The sequence below is a fragment of the Pseudopodoces humilis genome, chromosome 9, assembly GCF_049639895.1.
Source record: "Pseudopodoces humilis isolate 2021_Gansu_Grassland_sample_001 chromosome 9, ASM4963989v1, whole genome shotgun sequence".
Lineage (NCBI taxonomy): Eukaryota > Metazoa > Chordata > Aves > Passeriformes > Paridae > Pseudopodoces > Pseudopodoces humilis.
Window position 1 is genome coordinate 32,011,469 of NC_142208.1, and position 11,637 is coordinate 32,023,105.

The window sequence follows — 11,637 nt, forward strand, 5'->3', positions numbered from 1 at the left end:
TAGAAGTTGGTTGTTCTGAGGTGTAATTCCTGGTGCAGGCACAGGCTCCTTCTCCCTTCCTTGATGTCAGCAGCAGAGAGGCTGATGCTGAAATGCTTTCTGCAACTCAAAATTACAAGACTGCTTCTTCATCTCCTGTACCAGCTGGGTTTATGTAGTGACTCAGCTGGATAAGTGCTGGGTTTGAATGTAGCTCTGCCCTCTTGCCTTCAAGGAAGGATCTCCAAAGAGATTCATGATTTCTAAGTGAGAGAAACTCCCATTTGTACCTGTAGCTCTGAATCATAATTGCCATTATTCCTCTCTATCCTCTTGGTTTTGGCTGTACAAACAGCATTCCCGTATTTTCCTGTTCTCAAGGGCAGCAGGAGCCTCTGGGAGCTCCTAGGAGGGCACAGCTGAGCAGAGTGCCTTGAGCTCTCTGTAACAGAGTGAGAATGTACCCCTTAATTTGTGTCAGTGTTCATCCACACCTGACGTTTCCACAGTGAGTGCAAAGTACCAATTTTCCCTTGTTCTTGGTGAGGAATAAGCAATTCTTGTGGCCTTGTAAATCTAGGTAGATCAGCTCAATACTGGCTGTGCAATTTGATGAAAATTTACATCTTAGTGTCACAAGCCACAGTTTATTTTTTAACCTTTTTTCCTCATGTGAGATTTTAGTCATGCATTTTTGTCCAGCAGGGATTAAACAAAAAACATGCTTGCAGCCTGTGTTACCATGTCTTTGTGTGCAAAGAAACCCCAGCTGTGACAGATTTCATTGTGAGCATCACTCCAAAGGGCCTCGACCTTTCTGGACCTGCAGATGTTTAGGACACAGCCCAGAGCTGTTGGCTGTGGTTGGTAACACACCCTTGGGGAGGAGTTTTGTGCTGCTGAAATCAGAATTCCTGACTGCAATTCCTGGAGCCCAAGGTTATCACCCTGCATGCACATGCACTCCCTCTTATCACCCGCTGCCAGCAGTGCACAGGGTATTTTTAACTGGTAAATTTGTGACATGCTCAGATGTGGCATATTTACTCAAAACAGAGTGGGGAAAAATGATAACAATGCTAATCCCAAAAAGAGTGTAGCAAGAAATTCACCATGCTGGTGGCACTGGTACAGGTGAACTTTTTTTAGTATCTGAGAAAAAAAAAAAAAGCCCACAAATGAAAAGCCAATGTGGGATTGAGTTTGGAAAGAGCCACAGAAGCAGCTCGTGGTGCTTGGCAGGGTGGCTCCATGGAAAGTCAAAAAACATCTCATTCTTGTCAAAAACATCTCATTTGAGGTTATGGGTTTTTGCTGATGAAGGCAAATACATGGATTTTACAACACATTTCAGATAAAATCACAGTCGTGATACACACACTGGGAGTTCAAGAGCCAGGAGAGTGAAAGACTGCAAAAACAAGTTCTCAGTGGAAAATCTTTCCAAGTGGTGTCTTGACAGAGGCGAGCTCCCATCATCTTCGACAACCTCGGGATGGTGCCATGAGAAGTGTCACAAAAAGCAGGGGCTGTCAAAGCTCTGACATGTCTGCATGGAGATATTCCTGCATGTTGCCATAGGGATGGGTTTCCAAGGTGATGCACTTTTCTGGAACAAAACTAAAGCAGAGGAATGAGAGTGGGAGGATGGGGCTGAGCATTTTATCATAGAATCACAGACTGGTTTGGGTTGGGAGGGACATTAAAACCCATCCAGTGCCACCCCTGCCATGGCAGGGACACTTTCCCCTGTCCCAGGTGCTCCAAGCCCCATCCAGCCTGGCCTTGGGCACTGCCAGGGATCCAGGGACAGCCACAGCTGCTCTGGGCACCTGTGCCAGGGCCTGCCCACCCTCCCAGGGAACAATTCCTTCCAATCTCCCATCTAGCCCTGCCCTCTTTTTTAGCCACCCAACCCTCCTTTCTTCCTCACTTAGCACTAGAAATCCCTTAAGGAGTACACTTTTCCTAAAATTCTTTACATCTTTTATAGCAGCCTGACTTAGCCCCACAGGCAATATTTCTCTTAAAACAACCTTTTTTAGTTGCAAGCCCAAAAGATTTGGAAGTATGAGATAATGTTTGAAAGGTGAAGAGGCATTTCTCTCTTGAAGCTATTTCTCTTCTCTGAGGACTTCCTGCCTTTCATCCTCACCAAAATGGTTTTAATTTTTTCCTTTAAACACTCAAGGGGGAAGGTATTTGAACACTGCCAGAGACTGAGCCAAAAATATAAGACTGGTGTCCAAATCTCTGACTGCTACTGCCTTCATTGGATACATTCAATATTGTGTTTTAAGCAATGTCAGTCATCCTCAGTTTCTGATTTTCTGTGAAAAAAAATCAGTGTCTGTAGATCTGGAACTCAGAGGGACTGTCTGGTCTGTCTTCAGCCAGCTCAGAGTCTGAATTTCCCTAAAGAAACTTTTAGTTTGTGGGTTTGCTCTTGTGCTCTCCCAACTTTAAGAGAGCTTTTGCAATGTATTCTTGAGATCCTGAGGATGTCCATCTCCTTTTAGCTACTTCTCTTTAACCCCTTCTACCATTTTTGGAGGGCTTTCCAACCCAAGTAAGATCTCCACAAGTGTGTAGTTATTAAATTCAAGTTCTCATCCTTAAGTGTCACTGGAATGACATTTCTAATTGGAGGGTAATCTCTGAATTTCCTCTTCACACTCTGGTGATCACCAGCCTTGATCAGCAGAATAAGTTTTGCTCTAATTTTACTTTATGCTGAGCATTTGAAGTCTCGATGGCCAAAGCTCATAGGAGCCAGCTCCAGAGGAAAATTCCTGCCCCACTGGTGCCTGCCAGGGACCCAGGAGCTGAGTGTGACACAGCATCCATCCAAATCACACTTGGGGCTGCAGAGCTGGGGCTCAGGACATGCTTTGGAAGTGTCACAGAAGGGAAATGAGCACCTCTGCAGCATCCAGGGGCCTCAGTGATTTTCTGAGTCTCATTTCTGATGCACTGCATCCACGAGAGCTGGGCGTGGGTGGGGGAGAGCAGCAAGGGACAAGCCCTGCCCTCATCTCATGTAGCTCTTAAGGGTTAAATTTCACTTTTTGGAGCTGTCTTTTTGGACATCTCTCTTGCACTGTACCATTAACAGTGCTCACGAGTACTTGGCAGTCTCCATCACTTGTTTCCACATTCTCCAGCCAACTATGACTCCTCATATTGGATAAAGGCGTCTGGTTTTGTTAAATATTCTGTTTCAGTGATTAGGACTCTGGAAAGAGCAAATCAGTTACTGAGATGAAGCAAATCCACGAGTGGGGCAGTGAACTGGGCCAGGAAGAAATGTTGATGGGGAAATGATCCAAGCAGGGCTGTGCCTGGGGGGCATTGGCAGGGGTTTATCAGCGTTCCTGGGATCAGGGCTATGAGGAGGAGAGATCTACCAGGCTCCTTTCATTGGTTTGTGCAGCAGATGAAAAGGGGAGGTTTGTCCCTGGGTTGGTTTGGTTCACTCATCCCAAGGTTTAAGACAAGGAGGAGCTTCTCCTAAAGCATCTCCCCAGCACCTTCCAACCCATTTTTTCTAGATTTAGGAGATTTTTCTCCTGAATCCCAGCGTATGTATGTCTGGTGCTCTTTAAATGAGGAGGAGTTTGCAGGGTTTCATCAGTTGCTGGTAATTTCAGCTGTGATAAATGAGGGGCTGTGCAAGCCAGGAGGGTTTTCAGAGCTGGCCTCGATGGGACTGTTCTCAGGATGATGACAAGCAAGGGAAAAAAAACCTCCTTTGATTTGACACCTCCTGTTAACTTCAGAGAGAAGCAGTCCCTGGAAAACCCATCTCCTCAAAAGTCAGGATCCCTTGTGGAAACTGAAAACAATACTTTGTTCATGAATGATCAGGAGTCGAGTGATCTCATCTGACCTTTGCTTTAATGTGGCTTATCCAAAGCTTTTTATGCTCATCCAGCCCTTGGCTCCAGCCTGCACTGTGAAGCCAGGCTATTCGGGGCAAATCCTGCTGACCTCTCCTTCAGCTGCCTCTCCTCAGGAGGATGAGGAGGGGATTACTGCCCACGGATGGGTGTCCTGAGCCAGCAAATAAAACACTGCTGCCCGTCTTGGAGCTGATTTCTGAGCCACGGTGTGTTCGAGGATCTGTCTGTGCCCAGTCTCAGAGACCAGTCCTCCAGGAGACAGATGGCCTGTGGGCTGCACTGGTCCCAAGAAATGCAGTCAGTCACAGGCTTAAAATAGTTCTCTTTTAATTTTTTTTTTTTTTCTTGTCTAACCACTTTTGCTCTAGATCTGCCCAGCACCTCCGGAATCATTTTCATTCCTGTTATTTCCATACCTGGGAAACTGAGATCAAGGTGGCCACGAGCCCCAGTCAGGCAGAGGAGATGGGAGTGGAGCCAGTGGCTGGAAGAGGGACAATGTTCAGCGCTGGTGGTGGCACTGGAAGGCTGCCCTGGCTGCAGGGAGGTGCTGCAGACAGACACTGCCCCTCAGGTGTCCCAGCCTGTCCCAGCTCCAGGTCCCCTCCCAGCGCTGCCCGTCTGGATGTCAGCTCTGTCCCGCTTCCCTGCTGGTTGCTGCTGGGAATTTGGATGCATTTTCAATCAGATTAGACTCCCCTAGTTCTGCATGAGAAGCTTGAAGAGGCTGCAGTGCCAAATCAGGGGCTCATTTAAGGAGTTTTTGTTGAGCATCAGTGCTCTTCTTCTTAATTGTTTCTGCAGAAAAATCACCTTCATTTCTTTGCTGCGTAATTTCACCTTCCCCTGTCCCAGGCTGCTCCAAGCCTTGCCCAGCCTGGCCTTGGGCACTTCCAGGGATCCAGGGGCAGCCACAGCTGCTCTATGAACCTGTGCCAGGGTGTCCTCACCCTCAAAGGGAACAATTCCTTCCCCATATCCCATCCATTCCTGCTCTCTGGCACTGGGAGCCATTCCCTGTGTCCTGTCCCTCCATCCCCTGTCCCCAGTCCCTCTCCAGCTCTCCTCTCCCCTTCAGGCCCTGGAAGGAGCTCTGAGGTCTCCCTGGAGCCTCTTCCTCTTCCTTTCCTTTCCACCCCCAGGAAGGAGGGAGTGGTTTGGAATCTGCAGCTCTTACAGACCATGGCCAGGGCTCCCAGACAGGACAAAGTGAAAACAGCTCTCAGCCACACTGGCTCTGCTGCCTTCATGGAGTTCTCAGGAAGAGCTGTTTGTTGTGCAGCATTTCTTTTACTGCAAAATGACCCACCTGAGCCAGAATTGCATCTCTCAGTGGAATCAATCCAGCCACAGTTAGCTGGGGGTAACCACCTTGATTAGCAGAGGCTCCTGGGAACGTGCTGTGCAATCTCTCAGCTTTTTAATTGCTTTTAAGGCCAGCAGCATGCACAGAGGGAGGTGTTAACCCTTGAAAAGTCAGATGATCTCACTGGTGGCCAGGGAACAGCACACACACACACACACAAAGCTGCCACAGAGGGACATTGATGGCAGCAATATCCAGTTTTCACTTTCCCTCCATTGTGCTGGGGCTGGCAGGCAGTAGGAGCTGTGCAGGCCATTCATTTGCTGCTCAGCATCCCTGAAATGCCTTTGACTGGACCAGTTCCTTAGCAATGCCTGCAATTCTGCATCCAAGCTCTTCTCTGCAGACAGCAGAGGCAGATAATTCTATATACACCATGATAAAGTCCAGCTCTGCTGTGTGGTTTAAGTTATTCCAGGAACGAGAGCAGAACAGAACTGCTTAACAGGCAGGAAAAGAAACCCCTGCCACAGTGTCTGATCCTCTCAGCATCTCATTTCCTGAATTTAGGGATGGAATATCTTGTTTCTGAAAGCTGAGGATCTTTTGAATTTAAAATATATATATATAATTACAACTCAAACTTGATTACAAGTGGCAGCACTAGAAGGAGAATCTGTATCTTGTCAGTCATTTGATTTAAGGTAATTATGTCAAGCACAAGGCAGGGGATGAGCTGATCTATCGTGTGCAGGTATCAGTGGAAACTGCTCCTGTGCACTCTGAATCCAGTGAGCAGATTCAGATAAAGCTTTAGACTCTCAGCTTATCTTAATGCCTGAATTAGTTTGAGAATGAGCCTATTTTTGCATAGCTTATCATGAGAGCACCTGCAGAACTCCTCGCTGGGCTGAAGAACAGCAGGGCCATCGAGGAAGGAATCTGTCACGGGACTGGGGAGGTGCTTCTCAATATAACCACAGAAATCCAAGTGAGTGTGATCAGTAGTTTTCTGGTTTTGGAGTTGTCACAGCTCCTCCAACTGAAACACAGCCAGGAGGCTGCAAATTTGGTAACCATCACACCCATGACTCTCTGTAGGCTTTCCTTTCCTTTCCTTTCCTTTCCTTTCCTTTCCTTTCCTTTCCTTCCCTTCCCTTCCCTTCCCTTCCCTTCCCTTCCCTTCCCTTCCCTTCCCTTCCCTTCCCTTCCCTTCCCTTCCCTTTCCTTCCCCTCCCCTCCCTTCCCTTCACTTCCCTTCACTTCCCTTCCCCTTCCCTTCCCTTCCCTTCCCTTCCCTTCCCTTCCCTTCCCTTCCCTTCCCTTCCCTTCCCTTCCCTTCCCTTCCCTTCCCTTCCCTTCCTTCCCTTCCCTTCCCTTCCCTTTCCCTTCCCTTCCCTTCCCTTCCCTTCCCTTCCCTTCCCTTCCCTTCCCTTCCCTTCCCTTCCCTTCCCTTCCCTTCCCTTCCCTTCCCTTCCCTTCCCTTCCCTTCCCTTCCCTTCCCTTCCCTTCCCTTCCCTTCCCTTCCCTTCCCTTCCCTTCCCTTCCCTTCCCTTCCCTTCCCTTCCCTTCCCTTCCCTTCCATTCCCTTCCCTTCCCTTCCCTTCCCTTCCCTTCCCTTCCCTTCCCTTCCCTTCCCTTCCCTTCCTTCCCTTCCCTTCCCTTCCCTTCCCTTCCCTTCCCTCCCCTTCCCTTCCCTTCCCTTCCCTTCCCTTCCCTTCCCTTCCCTTCCCTTCCCCCTCCCCTTCCCCCTTCCCTTCCCTTCCCTTCCCTTCCCTTCCTTCCCTTCCCTTCCCTTCCTTCCCTTCCCTTCCCTTCCCTTCCCTTCCCTTCCCTTCCCTTCCCTTCCCTTCCCTTCCCTTCCCTTCCCTTCCCTTCCCTTCCCTTCCCTTCCCTTCCCTTCCCTTCCCTTCCCTTCCTTCCCTTCCCTTCCCTTCCCTTCCCTTCCCTTCCCTTCCTTCCCTTCCCTTCCCTTCCCTTCCCTTCCCTTCCCTTCCCTTCCTTCCCTTCCCTTCCCTTCCCTTCCCTTCCCTTCCCTTCCCTTCCCTTCCCTTCCCTTCCCTTCCCTTCCCTTCCCTTCCCTTCCCCTTCCCCTTCCCCTTCCCCTTCCCCTTCCCCTTCCCCTTCCCCTTCCCCTTCCCCTTCCCCTTCCCCTTCCCCTTCCCTTCCCTTCCCTTCCCTCCCACAGCATCTCCAGAGTGAGAGAAAAGCAGAAAATTTTTGTCTCTATTACCTTGCTGCAGCACATGAAAACAAATATTGGCCACAGGCATGAAAAAGCCCTCTTGGTTGGTTATTTAAACTAAAAGCAATATAGAAATATTTAAATTTTTAGTTTTTCTTGAATTATCAGAGTACAAAAACCTCTTGTAGCAGCAACCAGACAAACTTCTCTTACAGACAGGAATATACAGCTGTATTTGTATACAATTTATTCATCTTTCTTGTTTGAAACACTTGGTTTTGCACATCCAAAGCAGTGACATCAATGACAGTGATTGACAGTGATGTTGAAAATTAAGATTCAAAGCCTCTACAATTTCATCTGCAGCCCCCTTCTGTTAATATTTAAGTGTCCTTAAATTGCATTTAATTTGATGGAGCAAGATATCAAACAGCAATAGAGAACTGAGGGATTAGGAGGATCAGTCACTTCTTTTTGGCTCATGAAGTTCCTTCACAGCTGCCTGGTGTTCTCCAAACCGGTACCACCCAACAGGCTGCAGACCTGGAGTGTGCTACCTCTTCTTACTGATAAAAATGAGATTGAGGGAATAAATACTGATCAAATTAAAATCAAATTGTTTATAAGAAACAAGGTTATACAAAAATCAAAGACCTTTTCCTCTGAGGATTTGGAATCCATCCAGATCTCACTCCCAGCTCAGAGCTCCTGTTTCCCAGGGATTATGGAGGGCATCAGCAGCTGTCCTGTTCTGGAGCAGCTTTTCCCTCTCCCCAGCTCCTCTCTTGGTATCCCTGCTGGCTCTGGTCTCCTCAGAATCATTAAAACATATTTTTTCCCCCTTTTTTCCACCCCTGCATATACAAAAATAATCACTTATTCATGTTTCTGTCACCCCAACTGAACTTCAAGTTCCTTCTGAAAACTCCTTTTTCCTTGGGAATTTTTTCTTTCTTCCAACTGGCACCAGTTCTTGGGCACTTCTCAGCCATTCCCCAGCTGCTGCCTGTGCTTGGCTGGGCATTGGCTCCCACGCAGGGCACCGAGATTCCCAGGCTGTTCTTACAATAATAGGAAATTTAACACCCATTCTGGGGACTGTTAATGTGAAAAGATCTTTTCAGCTTTCCTCAAAGAAAATGCCAGAGAATGTTCTGTTGGCAAACAGCTGTTAGCAACCGGAGTGCTCACCCCGCTCCAGTTTAACTGTTAACATGGCCTTTTAGACTCACTCCTTTTGGCTTTTGATGACAAAATTGAGATGTTTCTTTCTATATGCTTTAAATATATTATTTTTTTTTTCTGCACCGCAGGTTTCAGCAGATCTGGAGTTTGCCAAGCTGCATCTGTAGCTGCTGGCCAGAGGCAGAGACAGCTCTGAGACCCAGGGACATTCCCTGGGGTAGGAGGTCTCAAAGTGGCAAAACTGAGAACAGGTTCAGGAACTTCCAAACTGCTGATGGACATGCCAGAGCTCTTGGAATAAACATCTGCATGCATTGAGTCGTATAAAGCATCTCTGTGCATGGCTTTTATAGTGTTGGTTGATAAAAACTGGGCTTGAAATCTATGAACTCTGGCACCTATGCAAAACTGAGATGCTGATTAATTTTCCCATTGATTAAGGTCAGTTTAAGAGGTCACAGAATCATAGAATGGTTTGGGTTGGAAGGGACCTAACACCCATCTCATTCCAACCCCAGGGACACCTTCCACTGTCTCAAGTTTTTCCAAGCCCGGCCTTGGGCACTTCCAGGGATCCAGGGGCAGCCACAGCTGCTCTGGGCACCTGTGCCAGGGCCTGCCCACCCTCACAGGGAACAATTCCTTCCCAATATCCCATCCATCCCTGCTTTCTGGCACTTCAAAGCCTTTCTTCCTGTCCTGTCATTCCATGCCCTTGCAAAAAGTCCTCCAGCTCTCCTGTAAAATTTTTCAGACACTTAATTTACTCTCTGTGGGGTTTGAATTTTATGGGCACGACTGATGTGATGAGCACAGCCTGGCACCAGGACTCTGTTAAACTCCCACTGGCAGCAGGCACTGCTGAGACCTGGCTGATGCTCCCAGCCCTGCCCCATCCTCAGAGTCCCTGGGGATGCTCCCAGCCCCAGCCATTTCCTCAGCCTCAGATGGTGCTCCCAGGCCCTGTCCCTGCTCCATCCCTGTCCCTATCCCTGCTCTATCCCTGTCGCTGTCCCTGCTCTATCCCTGTCCCTGCTCTATCCCTGTCCCTGCTCCATCCCTGTCCCTGCTCCATCCCTGTCCCTGTCCCTGCTCCATCCCTGTCCCTATCCCTGCTCTATCCCTGTCCCTGTCCCTGCTCCATCCCTGCCCCTGCTCCATCCCTGTCCCTGCTCCATCCCTATCCCTGCTCCATCCCTGTCCCTGTCCCTGCTCCATTCCTGTCCCTGTCCCTGCTCCATCCCTGTCCCTGTCCCTGCTCCATCCCTGTCCCTGCTCCATCCCTGTCCCTGTCCCTGCTCCATTCCTGTCCCTGCTCCATCCCTATCCCTGCTCCATCCCTGTCCTTGTTCCATCCCTATCCCTGCTCCATCCCTGTCCCTGCTCCATCCCTGTCCCTGTCCCTGCTCCATCCCTGTCCCTGTCCCTGCTCCATCCCTGTCCCTGTCCCTGCTCCATTCCTGTCCCTGTCCCTGCTCCACCCCGCACTGCTCCCGCCCGCCAGCAGATGGTACCCGGCATTTAGGAACAGCTGCGCTGTGTTTCAGCAGCAAACAGCCCTTTCCAGAGGCTGCTCCATCCCACCCATCCCGCAGCTGCCCGAGCCGGGAATGCTCCTCTCCTCGGAGCTCTGGGTGCTCCGTGCCCGGCCGGGACACGACAGCTTCCCCTTCTTTAGGTGTGACATTATTTTACCGTCCCCCAAAAAGCGCTTCCTGCTGCATCCATCGGCACTGGCCGCTCCTGCGAGTCCCGCAAAAGCGAATTTGGGCTGAGGAATCCTCGCAGCCCGAGAGGAGCCGGGCACCTGGAAAAGTTCAAACCTGGGCTGAATCAGGGAGATGGATCCCCGCCTACGCTGCATTTCCACGCAACATCAAATAAATCCTAAATCACATTTGTAGGTGTTCACAGTTTTTAGGAGGGTGGTGATTACATTGACAATAAAAATAAAGTCAGAAAGCAGCCGGATTTGTGCTGTCCTTGGGTCACCTTACAAGCACCCTGGTAAAAGTTAAATCAAAAATATCTGTTTCCAAACCACGTGCCTGCAGCTTTGTTTGTATTTGTACAATCAGGGAATGGTTTGGGCTGGAAGGGACCTTAAAGATCATTTTTTTCTAGCCCCCTGACAAGGGCAGGGACACCTCCCACTGTCCCAGGCTGCTCCAAGCCAATCCTTGGGCACTTCCAGGATCCAGGGGCAGCCCCAGCTGCTCTGGGTACCTGTGCCAGGGCCTGCCCACCCTCACAGGGAACAATTCCTTCCTAACATCCAACCTAAACCTCTTCTCTTTCTGTTTTAAACGATTCCCCTTGTCCTGTCGGTCTCTGCAGAGGTGAAAAGCTGCTCCCTTGCCAGTCCTGCCTGGATGTGCCAGAGCCCATTCCCTGTCCCCAGGACAGACAGGACAGACAGGACAGCGCTTCCCTGGGGATGCAGTCGGGAAGCTCAGGAGTGTGAGCACACACCAGCCTTTCCCGTGGGATGAGTACAGACTTGTGAGCTTTATCCTGCTCCTTTTTGGAATTTCTGCTCTCTGCAGAGACACCAGGCTGGTGTCTGGACTAGTTATGCTCTAGTTTTTCACTTACACAGAGTGACTTCATGCCAATGCAGAAAGCAGAATCAGGCAAATACACTGTGAAACAGCAAAAAAAAGGAGAAAGAAATCAATGTGTAAGGCTGGTGTAATGCACTGTGCTCTGAGTAAGAGCTCTTACACCGAACACAGATTGTAATAAAATCACCTAAAAAAAGAAGAATATTAAAACCTCTTTTTGTTTAGCTATTTTCTCCAGATCTGTTTCAAACCCCTGCAAATATCCTATGTGAAATTGGAATTGTTATGAGTTTGTTATGAAGGCTCTGAAGTTCATGATGGTGTCTTCCAGCTACAGGGACAACCATAAAAAAATAACTCCTGTAAATATGACCACAGTGACCCAGAGCAGAGGGAAGGCTGATGGGACGAGGCTCTGAACTGAACATCAGTCTTTTACACCCAGATACATAAATAGCTTATTTTTAAAAGATAGCTAAATGTTTCCCCACAGATATATAAACATTCTTCCGTGTC